The sequence below is a fragment of the Canis lupus genome, chromosome 23, assembly GCF_048164855.1.
Source record: "Canis lupus baileyi chromosome 23, mCanLup2.hap1, whole genome shotgun sequence".
Classification (NCBI taxonomy): Eukaryota; Metazoa; Chordata; class Mammalia; order Carnivora; family Canidae; genus Canis; species Canis lupus.
In genome coordinates, this window is record NC_132860.1 from 6,514,476 (window position 1) to 6,531,949 (window position 17,474).

The following is a 17,474-nucleotide window of genomic DNA, read 5'->3' on the forward strand; positions in this document are numbered from 1 at the left end:
GAATGTTTAACTTATAGTAAATCAAAGAGGCAAGGCTTATGCCTCGAAACTACCACTCACCAGCAATAAGACGCAGTCATCAAGAACAGTTACTTGCAAATTGAACACCAATAAAAAATAATTTTTTTATTTAAAAAAAAAGAACAGTTGCTTAATCTATTTAGCCTTTTCGAACCTGAGATCTATCATCCATAACATGTTTTGAGGGCTAAATGTTTTGGAAAGTGCCTAATACCAATCCTAGACCATTGCTTATCTTCAATTATTGTTAATGTTTTCAGATACATGTCTACATTCGTTTCTATTTACAAAGAATGTCCCTAGGAGAGCTGAAAAATAGTTACATTGTCACATCTGTAATTTCTATAATAAGCCTACATGTATTTAGGGGAAAAAAATTTTAAACAGATGGTCCACATTTGTATGGTGATTTAATTACGATTTGTTTTTATCCATCTTCTAATTTTTTTAAATTATTATTACGCTGTGCGTTCATATCTGTTTGCCACACTCTACAGTGGACTTTTCAAAAGGCAAATGTAGCTTCCCAGTGCTTTTAGGATATAGGCAAAGCTCCCTATAATTCAGCTTCCACTGTTTGTATTAGCCTTGTTCCTACCTGCTGACCTAGCACCATGACCTCTCAATCTCCCCTACAGGCCCACTAGCTTTTGCTCCCACCCTCGCATGTCCCCCATGCTCCCTCCCACCACACAGCCCTGACATATAAGGGTTCTCTCTACCTTTCTCTTACCTCTCTGCCCAACTAAATCTGCATACTCATTTGCTTATATTTTTTCTTGAGCAGAAATGTAAGGAGTGGTATGAGAAGGAGCCCACAGGGCTCATAATCCTTGGGTACCCATGCAGGCATAATGCATAGAAACCCATTATTTTTCTCCCATTCCTACTCTTCCTCTGACTTTCCAATTGTAAAATAAAGCATCACCATCCATTTCTTCACATCTGAAACCGGGGACCAATCTCCCTCACTTTTGCTACCCAATTCATCACCAAATCCTGCCAAGCCAAAGGAAAGGGGAGCAGATATGCCACCCCAGCATACGCCACTTTTGATATATTGACTCTTGAATTAAAGGTACTTGAGAAACAGCCAGAATATGGACAAACCCTCAGAGAGCAGGAGATAAATCTCCCATGTAAAATGTACCGTCCCTGTACCAGGAGGGCAGATGGCATCCTTATCACCAGAGAATGGAAATTTAGGGGCTAAGGAGTCTCTATAAACAAATCTTACGCTTCTTTACTTCTTCATCAGTATACTACCCCAAGTCCAAACCCTTTTGTCTTGTCAATTCTTCACAAAGGTATTGTTTCTTTGTCTAAAAAGTACAAAAGCTTCCTGCTTTGGTCCCTTCTTTGAGTCATATATTTTTATGGAACTCCCAAACTATGAAATTAAATTTGTTTTTCTCCTCTTAATCTGCCTTATGTCAGTTTAATTATTAGACTAGCCAAAGAACCTACAAAGGAAGAAGGGAAACGGTTTCCTATCCCGATCCCACCAAGTTTCAATAGATCTCAGAGCCATGTGCTTCATCCCAGTACTACACTAGCATCTTAGGCTAATGGTCATCATCTCTCACCTGACCAGGGCAATAGCTTCCTAGGAGAGCTCTTCCCTTCCGCATTCACCTCTCCATCCCAATCCATTTACCACTCTGCAAATGTTATCTTTTTAAAAGATTTTATCATGCTCCTATTTAAAATACTTCAATAGCATAATGTTGTTCTTAATATAGAGGCCAATATCCAGTAGATTTAGCTCTGGTCTCATCTCCGGACACCAGTATTACATGCTGGCATCCAAACACCAGCTTTCCTTTAGTTCCTCAAAGTCACCATGCACCTCCACATCTGAGGGCTTTCCCAGGTGCATATTTTGTGTTTGGAATGTCCTAGATTCCTCTCTATCTATTTACCATTCCTGCTTCAGAATAATATAAAAGTCCTGGCACACCTATGTGGCTCAGTGGTTGAGCGTCTGCTTTTGGCTCAGGTCGTGACTGGGGGGTCCTGGGATTGAGTCCTGCATCAAGCTCCCTATGGGGAGCTTCCTTCTCCCTCTGCCTGTGTCTCTGCCTCTCTCCCTGTGTCTCTCAAGAATAAATAATAAATAAAATCGTTTTAAAAAAGGAATAATATAAAAGTCCCTTTTACAAGACTAAGTCAGGTTGCCTGCTTAAAGCCACTCATCAGCTTGGATTTTCCTATATTTATACATAACACAGTAATTATTCACTGTTAGCTTAATTATTAGCTTGATGTTATTCTTCCTTCCCTGCTACTCTATAAGGCACCCAGTCCTGCATATTTTAGATGTTTAATAAATGTTTTTGAATAATCGATTGAATGGCATCAATGTAATGTATGCTGTGGTGATACAACAGCACCTGCTGGTATCTGGTTTTTTTTTTTATATGTTCATATTTTATTTACTTAACTAGGTGGTAAGCCCTTTGAGAGGGGACAGGAATGCCCGCTCTTCTTGTTATCTATCAGTGTCTTGAATACATCACTCAAAAATGTCTATCAGTTGAAAATTCAGGATCATCTGTGAAAGACTTTACATAGGGAGGTCTGGGGAGACATTATGACCGAAAGACATTTGAGCAGAGACCTAAAGCGAATGAGGGACAACTCATACACATATCTGAGGAAAGAGTAAGAAGATAGAAGAACAATTGCAAAGGGCCTGTGGTAGTTGGGACCTGATCGTTGGGTTCAAAGAACAAGGAGGTCATTATGACAGCATCACACAGTAGAGTGAGGGGAATGTCAGAGGAAATGGGATCAGATAGTTAGCTGGGGAACAGAATACATAGGGCCTGGAGGCGGTCATAAGGACTTTGGCTTTTAGTTGAAATAATGGTGCCATTAGATAATTTTGCACTAAGAAGTGGCATGATCTGATTTAAGTTTTAAATTACTTGATGATTTAATCCACGTTAAAGTTCTGACACAGAATAAGTACCTAGCAAATGCCTGCTTTATTATGACACCTCATGGCATTCAGGAAGTCTGAGAAAAAGATCAGATAGCTACTTCTCCAACTTTAAACAATGTTTAAATATAGCAAATATGACAACATGGAACAAAATATGAGTTGGTTCCTCATTTATGATTTTCAATATATATAATTTATACATATATATTTTTATATGTTTGCACTTGTATTTATTATATACATAGAAATATAAAGATTAATCTCTCCTGTCCTAATTTTCCCACTGTAGTTATTTAAAATCTGTTTATTCTGAGTTTTGCATGTCTATGATATTATTCTCACTAGATTGTGATCATTCAGAATAAGTTCTTGGTCTGGGAAGACCATGACTTGAGATGAGCAAAAATTATCTTTTAGTCTCCTCTATCTGAATTTTAATATTCTTTTATTATGAACATAATCAAACTACATAGCTTTCTCACCAACAGAAATTGTACATGTTTTTATTTTATATTACAAATGTTGCATATGTCTGGAAATATTACGTTTACTTTCTCCTATGCTTTAAAACTACAGCATTTTTCGGAACCCTCTTCCACTGTTGGTAGGAATGCAAACTGGTGTAGCCACAGTGGAAGACGGTGCGGAGGTTCCTCAAAAAATTAAATATAGAACCACCCTATGATCCAGTAATTGCACTATTGGGTATTTACCCAAAGACTACAAAAACACTAAATCGAAAGGGTATATGAACTCTTATGGTTACTGCAGCATTATTTACAGCAGCCAAAATATGGAAGCAGCCTAAGTGTCCATTGAAAAATGAATGGAGGGGCAGCTTGGGTGGCTCAGCGGTTTGGCGCCCGCCTTTGGCCCAGGGCATGATCCTGGGGTCCCGGGATCGAGTCCCATGTCGGGCTCCCTGCATGGAGCCTGCTTCTCCCTCTGCCTGTGTCTCTGCCTCTCTCTCTCTGTGTCTCTCATAAATAAATAAATAAAATCATTTTTAAAAAATGAAAAATGAATGGATAAAAAAGATGTGTATGTATACAATGGAATATTTCTCAGCCATAAAAAATTGAGCTCTTGTCATTTCCAACAACATGGACAGACCTAGAGAGTTTAATTCTAAGTGAAATAAACTAGTCAGAAAAAGACAAATACCCTGTAATTTCATTCATACGTGGAATTTAAGAAAACAAATGAATAAAGGGGAAAAAGAAGAGACAAACCAAAAAACAGACTCTTAACTATAGTGACAAACAAAAGGTTACCAGAGAGGAGGTGGGGGTGGGGTGGGGTGGGTGAAACAGGTGAAGGAGAATAAGAGTACACTTATCTTTTTCTTGTGTTGTTGTTTCAATTTTTTACTTAAATTCTAGTTAGTTAACATGGAGCATAATATTGGTTTCAGGAGTAAAATTCTGTGATTCATCACTTGCATATAACACCCAGGGTTTTTCAAGAGTACACTTATCTTGATGAGCACTGAGTGATGTACTGAATTGTTGAATCACTACACTGTACATCTGAAGCTAATGCAGCACTGTATGTTAATTAAAATTTTTTAAAAAATTAAAACTATACTATTTTCAAAACCAATTCCAGGTTAATAAAATGAACAACCATACTGCTTATTTTTTAACTTGTGCTTTAATATTTATTTTTAAGGCTGTAGTGACCATATTTCAATAAAATTGATTCTCTCTCTCGTGCATTTGTACTCCGTGTTTTATTTCATGTCTCTAAAGACATGGTCATGAAAAAGGATTGGCAGGCTTCGCCCAGTGGCTAAAGGAGGCATGGTACAGAAACAAAGAAGTATTTCTCATCTAGGAGGCCAATATGACTTATTGGCCTTCACGTCCTTCATAACATCTAGTACATAACTGACTCTCACTGGAGTCCCTGCACTTATTCAGAAGTTAGTTCACTCCCATTTTAAGATGAGAGGGTTCAATTCTTCTTCTTTTTAAAGATTTTATGTATTTATTCGTGAGACAGAGAGAGAGAGAGACGCAGAGACATAGGCAGATTCTTTTTAACAACTGTCGATAGAGCGAAGTTTTTGTTCTGTTTAGATTTTAGTTTTGGCTTCAAGATACAGGAATTACTGCATTATTTATTTCTTAGACGGAGCAGCGATGCTAGCGAGGCACCCATTAGATGAACAGCCTACACTGTGTGAAATTAGACATGACTAGCAAAGCAGTATAAACACAAAATACACACTACACAGCTTCATGCATGATAGGTAATGCATTTTCAAACTGCTAAGCAAAACAATAGCAGGTATTCATACAGTCAGCCCCTAAAAGCTTAAGATACAGCTGAAGAGCCCCATACACCATAAACTGGATTACCTCATCTAAAAAACATTATGCCATTACTCTGTAACGTACCAGTGCCACATACTTTGGACCACACACACATATAGATGGTGAGAACTTGCATTGTAAGTCGTCTAGCCATCCTCAGACATTTTCAAATTAAGAAGAAACATTTTCCCCCTCAAATTTCCAGTCCCTTAAAAAAAGGTTCTTGTTATAAAATCTGTAAACGCTCTACTTTAAGAAGTGGCATGCATGATCACTATTTGAGTTGTTTCAGTGACCTGGATTTCTCCAAAGCATTTAGTAACAGCTCATTTTAAAGCAATTAATTTTCTATTCTCCATATGGTGAGAGTGAGTTTTCTTGACATAGTATTCTATACCCACAGTGCTTTGAAACAGCAGTGGCCACAGTCAGTGCGATCAAGTATCAGGAAAACAGCTCCCCAGTTACACTCCTTGCCCATGTGCCTGCATGTGGTTAAATGCAGGATGTGAGCCTGTACGTGGAAGAGATGAGGTCATTGTGGAAAAATTCGATCAGGTTTACTTTTAAGCTCAGGGGGCAACGTTCTGCTGATGCTATGAAATTATGTAGATGAAAAATGTGTGTGTGCATTTGTGCGTGTGTGTTCTCCTCCTCCTTCCAATGCAGATTTTGTTTTAATTGTTTTCCATGCTTTCGGAATTTCAATTCGACCTGTTTTATTTTTAGTCTTATGCTTCTAATGCAACCATTATTGACACTACCAAACAATAGCTCACAGTTTTAATCTTTGAAAAGCTAGAACTGCTGAGCAGTGTTAAAGGAGGGTCCTATCTCAGCAGATTCACAGAAACTTTTAGCCTCTGAAACTTTAAATTTCTAGATTGTATGTTTTTTTTTCTTAAGATTTTATTTATTTATTCATGAGAGACAGAGAGAGAGAGAGAGAGGCAGAGACACAGGCAGAGGGAGAAGCAGGCTCCATGCAGGGAGCCCGACGTGGGACTTGATCCCGGGACTCCAGGATCATGCCCTGAACTGAAGGCAGGTGCTCAACCACTGAGCCACCCGGGCGTCCCAAATTTCTAGGTTTAATGCTGCCACCTTGCCTTTCCCCTCTCCCCCTCGCTGCTCCGGAATGTGGGGATCCTCAGCAAAGTACTGAATAAGGCTAGAAATGCCCTCCCACATCTCCTGGCTCATCATAAGCAAACTCCAATATGAAAAGAACAGTAGAATTTGGGAAAATGACCTCCTCTTGCTCATATAAAGAAGGTTGGCAATAGTGGTCGATAACAAGTAAGGAGCCAAACATAATAATAGCAGATTACATTTTATTCTCTTGTTATCTGAGAGAAATTCTAAAATAATTCTGATTCCTTTGTTTCTTCATACATAAAAAGAAAACCTGAGTGCTTGCCCCAAAGGTTAATTCCATGCTTTGAACCTGGTTATATTCCATTTGGCTAGGACCTGTACACTTGTCCAAATAATAATTGTTAAGTATGCAAATATGCTTCTAATTTCATCAAACAGATAATTCAACAAACTGTATAGCGTTTTAAGTAGTTTCCCCAAATAACCTCAGCCCACCTTCTTAGACAGTGGCTATCTTGGCTCCTACCAAAAGAATTATATAAGAGGAACAGTGGCAATTCTATGGTTTACTGAGGACAACCAAATGAGAATGATTTAAATTTTGACTTTGTGATAATACAAGAGGAAAGAGATACAATAATTATGTGTGGGTAGCAGGAATGGTCAAATTAATATCCTGAAATCCACTTAAAATCATTGCAATAGCCTCATATATAGGCACACTGGGCACTGAGATATGTGTAGCCATTATATTTTATAAAGCATTTTAACTGGTGTACCTTTGATTTAGGAAGTAGATGACACACACCCGAAATAAAAATGGTAAACAGCTACACGTAGGAAAACTTTTCAAGGTTTTATCACACAAAAACCATATCAACAACAACTAAATGCTTTAAATTCTAAATTCAGCCACATGGTAAAATGTTGCCTTTCTTTTATTTAACCTATGACTGCTTAAAATTAATTTTTTTTCAAATCCCTTTGTAAGTTTGATCTCAAAACCTATGTAATACCACATATACCTTATTTCTCCCCAATATAGAGTAAATTCCTTGAGGAGATTGTGTCTACCTTTACACCACGACCTTTCTTACCAACAACACGTATGCACATAAATATTCATAGAAAATCACATCATCTCTCATTCCTAACATATATTCACCAATCATCTATCAAATTATAAAATAACATATATATGAGTAAAGACTCAGTTATCACAAAATGTTTGTAGTTTATAATATTCTGTATTATTAAAAGTTGTTAAAATGATGATCTTGCTACACACCATCATCATTTTCATCTCCTTTTCTGAGTTACCCCCTAGCCGATAAAAAAGCACATTTTTGGCAAACTGATAGCATTTATTCTTCATTGCTTCTACGCACTGGAACGCTCTGATTCCCTCCTGCAGTTCTACAGAAACTATTTTTATCGTGATTGTTAGAGACTGTTTTGGTCAATGGCTAATTAGGGCTTCTGAGAAGAAACAATGGTTTTTACATTCCCATTTCACTCACCAACTATTTTATTGGACAAAGGGGGCAGTTATTGAGAAAAAGATGCAAAGAAAACACTTCCTTAGCGATTTCATCTTTACAGCTCCTTCAGTAATTGAAAGACACAACCCTTACTTACTATAGTAATACCTCATTTCAGGTCAAAATATCTCTTGAGAACTTATTCCATGAAAGGGCCTACAATTATTCTTTTTCTTAATTATCCATGATTATTAATTATTATTAATTATTCATAAAACCACTAGTTATCATTCATCCGATCCTTATTTTATTGGAACCATGGTAAACACTAAAAGCAGGTCTTGAAAGATACTCCTCAAATGGAATGAAACAAAAAAACAAAAAAACAAAAATTAAAAAAAAAAAAACCAATGGAATGAAGCACTTGGATATTAATGTGCTCATTTTGTCATCATTTTTACCTTTATAAAATGCCCTAAACTCAAATAATAACATACCATGTGACTGTATGATAACATTTTCAATTAGCTTAAATGACCAACCTCCAGAACTCTCTTACTAATTTAGACTTCCATGGTCTATTACTTCACCAATCTCTTGTCAGCACTTCAAATGTCCTCAGATCCTTTTTATTTCCCTGAACCACCCCAAAATTCTCCAGTTCTCTGTCTTTCCCGTTACTTAAACATCATTAAAAATTTTTAACATCAAAGACTTTTGGGTTAAAAACCAGCCAAGGGAGAAATTTCAAACTTGGTGAGAATAAAAGTCTTCATGATTTCAAATCAAGAATTGCTGAAACCCACTGACAACAAAATTCTGAATCTACAAGTAGGCATCTACATTGGACCATTCATTCATTCATTCGTTCATCCAAAAACATATCTACTGAGCACCTATATATCAGATTTTATGGAAGACTGATATACAAATAAAACATTAATCATGTTCTCGAAGATCTTAGAGTCCTGTAAAGGGATAAAAGGAAGCTAACAATTAAGTATAACAATATGGTACAGGTGCTCTGATGGATAGAGAAACCATAAATATGGAGGCCGAACTACCTACACAGTATGATCATTAAAAACCTCTACTCTTGGGATCCCTGGGTGGCGCAGCGGTTTGGCGCCTGCCTTTGGCCCAGGGCGTGATCCTGGAGACCCGGGATTGAGTCCCACATCGGGCTCCCGGTGCATGGAGCCTGCTTCTCCCTCTGCCTCTCTCTCTCTCTCTGTGACTATCATAAATAAATAAAAATTTAAAAATAAGTTAATAAAAAATAAAAAAAAAATAAAAACCTCTACTCTTCCAAGATCCCTCTTCCTTTAGGAAATCATCCCTCTCTCATTTTATTCACTCTGAGAACATGTCAATCAAGGTGAGGCCATAACCTGGCTGGAGAGTTGGCTGTTAATCATACGAATCAGATCCCTCTTGCTAAAATTTGAAACTTGAGAGAAATGATAAATGGATTTAATAGCTTCATGTTAATGAGCACCCATATGTACCAGGTATTACTCAGTGCTTACATAGATTAAATTTAGGCTCTATAACAACTTATTATTAGCTACATGTTACAAATGAGGAAATTAAGGCAAAGAGAAATTAAGCAATTTTCCCAAGCTAATTAACAGTGGAGTCATGATTTAAACCCAGGAAGTGTAGCTGTTGGGTCCACATGATAAACCATGCTGCTTAGCTGAGCTCTCAAAAAGTGTTAAAAATTATTCATTCTGGCAGTGGTACTCTGAAGTGGCTGCCCAAGTATCTATATTTTATAGCCTTAGGATTTGGTATAATTCCTAGGTCCTCCAAAGCTATTGGTTTTTATTTCTTTAATATCAGAGAATAAAGTTCAGGCATTGGGCATTAGAAAAAATATGAGATATCTGGAATTGATGTTGAGGCTAATACTGGAACAAAACCAGAATGGAAAACGAGCACTCTCTTTTTGGAGAATAAACTGTTTTTGTGGGCTTTTAAGTTTACCCTATTTTGGCATCCTTTTTATGAAAAAGAATATAGGATTATGAATATAAAAATAGATATGGAATTAGTTACTTATTTAGGAAATAAAAGAAGGCACAATAAATAAATAACTTTTAAAAGATAATATACACTAGAACTATCAAAAGCACACAAAAAAGACATAATATTTTAATTGATTAACTGCCTGACATAACTCTAAGTTACTTTTCTTCTTTTTTTTTTTTAAGATTTTTTATTTATTCTTAGAGATGCAGAGAGAGGCAGAGACACAGGCAGAGGGAGAAGCAGGCTCCATGCAGGGAGCCTGACGTGGGACTCGATCCAGGGTCTCCAGGATCAGGCCCTGGGCTGCAGGCGGCGCTAAACCGTTGTGCCACCGGGGCTGCCCTATTTTACTTTTCCTTATAGATTTTAGCCCTATACTTTCAGGTTACCTCTTCACAAACAATAACTTAGAAATATTTTCATAGGGAGAATATAGAGATAACCGAATCTTTTAGCATGATTAAGCAAAACAAGTCTTTTTAATACTTTAGAATAATCTCTTTCAATCTCATAACTCATTATTGATAAATACCATTAATTTTGAAATCTACAAAAAGTCTATTGTCCTAGTGAGAGAAATCGATCAAGTTTATTTTACACGTGAGCCTTTGGACGCAGAAGACTGTTTCACAGAATAGATGTGGTATAAAGAACTCAAATATGATTTGCGTTTGGCATTGGGTCCTGTCCTTTGCTTAATTCCTGTCCCCTAACCAGTTTGTTTCCAAATGGGAAAGAGCTGACTTCTTATCTTGGGGGGAGGGGACAGAGACCTTACGTGGGGGAGTGTAGGCTGGGACTCCCTCTCAGGAAGTAGGGAAGGTACCTGGTGGATTCCCATACCTCGGTGTTCTCCTGGACCAGGCTAAGAGGAGTATCAACCAACCTGGACATTCTTGGAACCATGGCTCTGTCCTTAAAGTCTCAGCTAGCCATAGTCAGAGCTGATGATCTCCACCAGGTATCAAAACATTGCGGCCTGGATTAGGTTGGACTTCGATCCATCTCCCAGCATGACTCGTAGCCAATACAGGAATTCTTGGCTGACTGGCGACATGGTCTCAACATACATTTAAAATCTTGCGTGCCACTGAGTGTATTATGGCAGGGTTTTTCTCTACTTATGCAGTAGACTTTGACGGTGTTAGTTTGAAGAAAGCAGGATGTAATTTTAGATTTGGCAGATTTAATGAAATTGAACTGCACTAACTAGAATTCAGTGTGCTAGCATGGACAGCTACAGATGATCTGTTAATAGCCTGCTAGATTTGCTAACACAAACGTAGATGCAATACTGGCACACGCTAAGTGGCACTAAAAGGCCAGAATCACTTGGAAAATATAGAGAAAGGAATTCAGGACTTGGAAAAGAAATGTTGCATGCAATTTATAATGTGCACCTCACCTAAGCATACTTCTTACAGCGTCACTCGGTGGGGCCCGAAGAGGCTCTACATTTTACTAAGATAGGAAGAACAGGTTGGTGAGGAAAGTTCCAGAAGCTCCTAATGTGACTTTTTGCTCCAGAAAGAGGACGCTGGTAACAAGAGTTTTGTCTTGTTACTGTGAATGGGGACTCTCGAGGTGGCAGGAATACATACATAGCGACACTTAACTTTCACAGGCAAGGTGGATGTGGTTGCCAGAAGGCAAAGTAGGCTAATCAGATCTCAGGATAACCAGTCCGTCAGGAGACCTGACTATGGTGTATTAATCATGGGGCTTTTAGCTGTAAATTGCCTAAGTTCTTGATTTGTATGACAGAAACACCACCAGCAACAAAATGAGAGAATATCTCTGATGACCCAGTTCTTAGACTAGAGCCGATCTGTAGACACCCAGGACCCACTGAATACAAGGAGTAATGATCTCAAGCCTTTCCTATAAAGCTTTCTCCTAATCTTTAAAGGGACCTGATAGTTTGCTATCCATTAGGGAAAGGGAAGTACCTTATGGAGTTACACTATGTTACACTATGACTATTGTGCCTTTATACATATAGAAGTTATTTTTATATTTTTCCCTGAATGTGCAATTGGCAAGGGTAATCTCAGCAACTGTCATAATTTTTATTCCCTAACATTTAGGATAAAATACCACAACTTGGAAAGGCAGAGATTCGTGCTACTATCAATGACCTGAACATTGCAAGGAAAGTGATTCCCATCACATCTCCACTCAACTCAAGCCAATACAAAAGATGGATGCGACGTGGGCAACAGCAGGGAAATTATCATGAAGTAATAGTTTTAATCAGAGTTGCCGTCCCAGAAGTGGTGTTTCCGCTGAAGCATACGTATTAGAAAATATCCTAGGGGCACCTGGGTGGCTCAGTCGGTTTACGTGTCTGACTCTTGATTTAGGCTCTGGTCATGATTTCAGGGTCATGAGATTGAGCCCCATGTCAGGCTTCATGCTGAGTGTGGAGTCTGCTAGAGAACCTCTCTCTCCCTCTGCCTCTGCTCCTCACTCCCTCTCTCTCCCTCTCTCTCAAAATAAATAAATAAAACCCTACAAAAGGATAAAAGAAAATATCCTAGTACTTAACATGCATCTGTTGGTCTGGAAAATGCAATTTTCTTAATCCTGATAAATAGAGAATTCCAGAAGCGGTTTGCATACAATTGACAAAAATAACAGAGGTGTCTTACTATCCTGTACATCAGCTCAGGCTCTGTGACATAACCTATAGGAACATGTCAACACCACATGACACATTCTTCTGTTAGATCATGGTATTTTGCAGACTTGATATTACAGAGCAGGAAAAGTAGGCAAACCAGTTGGCTTCATAACATCCATGGACTCCAGAGGGCAGGAGATACATCATGTGACAACCCAACTCAATGAAGTTTCTAGGTCCAGTAGGAGGGGCCATGTAGGAACATTGCCTTCTTTGTCGAAGATATCATGCAAATGTTCCTCAATTGTCTGATGGAGACTGAATCTCCATCTTGGGACACGAAGGACCATGGAACTTGAGATGTTCATTATGAACTTAGTGCCAGATGATCAACTTGGCCACATTTTTAGTTGTGCCCAGCAATATTCCATCACCTACAGAAATTCTGTCGCATTGGCACTAGTTCAATTAGATTGAGATTCAGGTAAATTCCATAAGTACATCACTCACTTTCTATTATGTCTACTTTTTGCTTTCCTTAGCCCACACATATAGCAACCCAGATCAAGGCCCATATCAAGTGTCTTATGACTAGTTGACTATGAATAGGGAAAAAAACCTCAGCAAGATATTTCATTGTTTCTGACTAAAAGATGAAAGATTTTCCCCATGGTCCAGAACTTAGAGAAATGGTGACAGGGGAATTAATTTTATACTGGGAAATCATTTATTTTATATATTTAAAACTTGAAGATATTTGTATTTTTTTAAATCCTGAGGAACTGGACTTTCTTACTAACTTTTCTTGTTTTCCTTTTCCTCTCAGTCCCAGGCAGCAAAATAACCCATAAAAAATCATTTATTTCCACATGATGACACCTGTATTCCTTCCATTTATCATGACTCCCTTGGTTGGCTTATATAGTCCTAGCATTACATTTGCATTGAAAAACCATGAATTTATTAAGGAAAACACAATCATTTTAGCTGTGTAGCCACATATAGATGACTCGAGATTATTCACAGCTGAGATTTTCTTTTCAAGAAAAACCTTTTATTTACTTCTACCACACTTTCTTGTTCTCTCAGAGGTATCAGGAGTAAACACACATTTCTGGATTTCTCTGAAATCTATCTTGATAAGATGTTTTCTAAACAAAATGTGCTATTGATTTTTGAGGGTAAAAACTCTAATCTCTATGTTTTATTTAATTCCTGGATGGTAAAACATCCTGAGGTAGTGTTATCTTGCAGCCCAGAGAACTAGATATTCTTGATGGGCAAATGTGCTATGGACATTCTATCTGACTAGGATGTTCTTTCCCCCAAACAAGGACTGAATTCTACATTTAGATGGTGAATGTTCAGTTCCTTCCTTGGAGCATAATGTAGCATTCTACTAGGTAACAGAACTTCTTTTTTTGTCTTTTCCCTTCATGTGCTTCAAAACTGATCTAACCACCCAGGGCTCTTTGAAGTCAAAGGAAGCTCTGAACCCAGGGAAACTCTGATGTCTGGGGCAGGGACTCTCAAGATAAATGAGACAAACAGAAAGGAATGTTAGGAGAAAAAGAGAGGTTGAACCCTTTGAATGTCGTGCACCGTGTTCATGCCCCAGTGGTTGAATCTTGTACACAAATCAGCAAGTCATGACTGGTGGAAAAAGAACACAGTAAATAGACAATAACAAGCGGTTCATGCAGCTGAATTCTATCTGGACCAGGAAGTGAAAGTTCATACATCAGTGTAGCGATTATGCTGTCTTGATTGGAGATGCCAACTTTGAGTCAGGTAACCAAGGGTCAAAAAGAATAAAATCTGACCTTGGACTTATCGCTTATTTTGGTTTTCTCACCCCAATAGGATACTGGAAAGATTAGTTTGGGTTAGATTTTTACCTTTCAAGGTCCTGAGCTCCAAGAATATTTTGTAGTTAGAGTGAATTAATCATATTATGGTACATATAAACTAATCAAAATCAGATTGTATTGTAAACTGCTGCACACTAGTCTCAAATGTGTCTAGCTATTGCCTAATTCTGTGAAATTTCTATATTGTTTCCATGCAAAGTGAGAAAATACAAAGGCTAGGATTAACTACTGATAGTCAACAAACTCAAAGGGGCAATTTCTACTGAGCTATGGAAGCCTAGAATAAAGAATCAAAGGATATCATTTATTCATTCAGAGTATTTTATCAAGCCACAATAGGATATGATTCATGGATTTATAACTAAAATTTTAAATATGTAAACCGTCTAACATAGTTATTAAGTATACTTGCAAATATTAGGAGTGTGTAAGGCACTCTTAACATGGACATACCTCACATATACCGGGCATAACTTCCTTGTTCAAATGTGTTTACACAGGTGTAAAATCCCCAAATTAAAGATCAATCAGGAAAAGTAACAATATTGCTGTGAGAATGAGCATGTGAGATTTAAGTGCCAGGAGAAAATTACAAAGGGCTTCCTGTGACATGACTTTAGGTGGGATCCAGTTTGTGGTGGTTGTTTTTTTTTTGTTTTTTTTTTTTTTTTTTTTTAAGTAAATCTGTTTTAGCATCTCCCTAACAGTTTCACTAATTCATCAAAGGTATTGACCAACTTATCTGTCTTTATCACTATTGTTCCTAGATTTTAAAATGCCAAGGTGGAAAATAATTACACACACACACACACACACACACACACACAAGCAGGCAATACTGTAGTCTACAGGCTATTTATATCAATTTGAAAGCCTCCTTTTATTCTATGGATAATATTCAATGTAAACCTAACTGCCTGAGTTTTAGCAAATTTATTCTTGTTTAAAGTTAGATTTAATAAAAGCAAAATGCTATATAATTTCATATAATGTCTATTTCTATTTTAGACAAAAGATGGATTGAAAACAAAATTATACTGGACTTACAAAAATGCTCATGTCAAACTTGGATGGGTTGACAAAATTATATTTATGACCCATAATCGCTATGAAGTATTAGCCATTTGGCTTCACATCTATTGAAAAATCTCTCATAAAATGCAAAAAAAAAAACAAAAAACTAGCCTTCTTTGCATTTTTTTCATATAGTAAGACACATGCTATTTTGATTTAAGCTGCATATTGTTGGAAGTAAGTTGTGAAATATATAATTCTGCCAAGGACACAGAAGGTAATTCAGTCAAGAGTAACTGTGTCAACTTCTAACTCAGATTAAATTTGATTTTTTGAGCACTGAAAGTGAGTCATAAAGGGTATTTTTAAATCTATGTTTATTCAATTACCACAGTTGAGGTTTTATACTAAAATATATTTATCGTAATCAGAAAAAATTTAGACTTTATATTTAATTAAAAAATACTTCCTTGGGGTCAAGGAAGTATTTTGAGTTTAATAAATCCTTGCTGCAGTTTTACTCACTTCGAAAGGAAAACGTAATCTGTTTCTTTTTATATTTTATAGTTTTATTATAAAAATGATATAATTTGAAATGAATGTTTCAGAGGGAAAACAGCTATCAAAATCCTGATCCATAGCTATTCTCAACATCACATATTATCCTGGAGATTTAGGCAGAGCTTTGGAAACATCCCAATCCCCAGGTTGCACCGCATTGGGAATTTTTTTTTTTTAATTTTTATCTATTTATTTGACACAGAGAGAGGAAGAGGACAAGCAGGGGGAGTGGCAGGCAGAGGGGAAAGGGAGAAGCAGGCCCCCCACAAAGCAGGGAACCCCACGCAGGACTCGATCCCAGGTCCCTGGGATCACGACCTGAGTCGAAGGCAGATGTTCAACCGACTGAGCCACCCAGGCACCACCCCCTCATAGGGATTGATTCAGGATGTTCCGGCACGGGAGCCAGGCTGAGTAAATTTTAAAGATACACAATGATTCCAATGTGCAGCAACATTTGGGAGCCACTGAAATAATTAATACTTTCAGAGAGCTCCTTTTAAGAGGAAAAGAAAATGGAGGGGCTTTGTATACAGCATATAATACTTTACAGGGTGATGTGAAATATAACCCCCAAAGGAAGTACAGTGCTGTAAAAAAAATACATTATTTTAAGAAGCTTGATTTTTGTTTGAATTTTAGTTGAACAATCATTTAAAAAAATACATAAGTAATCAGTGTCACTCTATTTTTTTGCCAGCATTATAGCCAATCTAACAATTCTTGAAATCTTCACCTTATTCATTTCAATTTTCATTTTTCTTTCACTTAAAGCTATCTTTAACATTATTTTATCCTTAGTTGTTTCTTAATTTTTCCTTCTCTTTTAAAAATTAAGAAAAGTGTCACCTATCTTGTTTCCTTCAAAAATGATCAAACACCAGGCTTTCATTATGTGCTTATAATCATCACAAAGGAACACATGGGGGCACCTGGGTGTCTCAGTCGGTTATGTGTCTGACTCTTGATTCAGGCTCAGGTCATGATCTCAGGGCCGTGGGGTCGAGCCCCCTGGGGGTCTCTGTGCTCAGTGTAGAGTCTGCTTGAGATTCTCTCTCTCCCTCCCTCTCTATCCCTCCCACACTCCCGGTTCCAAGTGCATGTGCAGGGTGTGGGCTCGCTCTCAGTATCTCTCTCTTTCTTTCAAATTAATTAATTAATTTTTTTAAAAAAAGGAAGGAAAAAAGAAGTGCAGAAAAGAAATCTGAGCAGTCAGAAAAAAAAAATGTCCAAAGTGACTTAGTTCAATGCTACTCCTTATTTAAAAAAACAAATATGTACACACTCTAGATATGTTGTTCTAATAACCTGCCACAATAATCTATTTAGAAACAAAGACTGATCTCGTAAATCTTTCTTGGCCAGATCTTTTTCGTCACCTTGATGACATGAATTATTTCTGGGCTAAATTTGTAATCGATACATCAGATTCAACCGGCTTATACACAGTACTTGTTTTGTTATTAACACCAACAATTTCCATAACCTTCTAGTTAATTAGACTTA

At 37.4% G+C, this 17,474-nt stretch overlaps 1 protein-coding gene across 13 annotated transcripts in view; it reads right to left on the minus strand.

Annotated features, from left to right (window-relative positions):
• Positions 1 to 17,474, minus strand: part of GAS2 (growth arrest specific 2) — a 150,657-nt gene that overhangs the window by 90,155 nt on the left and 43,028 nt on the right. The gene's annotated exons all lie outside the window — the stretch shown is intronic.